Consider the following 567-nt stretch of genomic DNA (forward strand, 5'->3'; position numbering starts at 1 on the left):
ATCCCAGCACTCGTATGGAGATGGGAGGTGGAGACAGGAGAATTGAGAGGAGGCACGTGGGCCAGCTAGCCTGGTGTATGTAGCTACAGCAGGCAGCAACAGCTAGAGAGCCTCAACAAGGTGGAAGAGGAGAACCAGCTGCCGAAGGTTGTCCTCTGACCCCCACATCCATGCCGCAGCACACACGTGCTCCCCCATAACATACTAATAATACATTTTAATTAAAAAAATAAGCAGTGCTCATTTTGGCAGCGCATAATACTAATATGGGACAATACAGAGAGTATTAACATGTCTCCTGCTCAAAGATGACACACACATTTATAAATTGTCCCCCATGAAAAAGAAAAAGGTGGAGAGGAATAGAAAAGGACGCATGGCATGGATCTCGACACATGTAGGCACACACATACGTACACACAAGAGAGAGAGAGAGTGAGGTTTGGGCCGTATCTACATGGAAATAATGGGAGTTGGAGTTTGAGGGAGGAAGAGTGAAATCTCAATCTGCAGCACAGCAGGATTTGTAGAAATCAAGGGCATTTTCAGGCTGATGGAAGAACTGAA

At 46.2% G+C, this 567-nt stretch overlaps 1 non-coding gene across 1 annotated transcript; it reads left to right on the top strand.

Moving 5' to 3' along the window:
- The first annotated feature begins 236 nt into the window (after positions 1–236).
- On the top strand, positions 237–343 carry LOC131925928 (U6 spliceosomal RNA). Its single transcript, XR_009383418.1, has one exon. It is a non-coding gene; the product is annotated as a U6 spliceosomal RNA (small nuclear RNA).
- The last annotated feature ends 224 nt before the right edge of the window (positions 344–567 follow it).

Source organism: Peromyscus eremicus, chromosome 15 (assembly GCF_949786415.1).
Source record: "Peromyscus eremicus chromosome 15, PerEre_H2_v1, whole genome shotgun sequence".
Classification (NCBI taxonomy): domain Eukaryota; kingdom Metazoa; phylum Chordata; class Mammalia; order Rodentia; family Cricetidae; genus Peromyscus; species Peromyscus eremicus.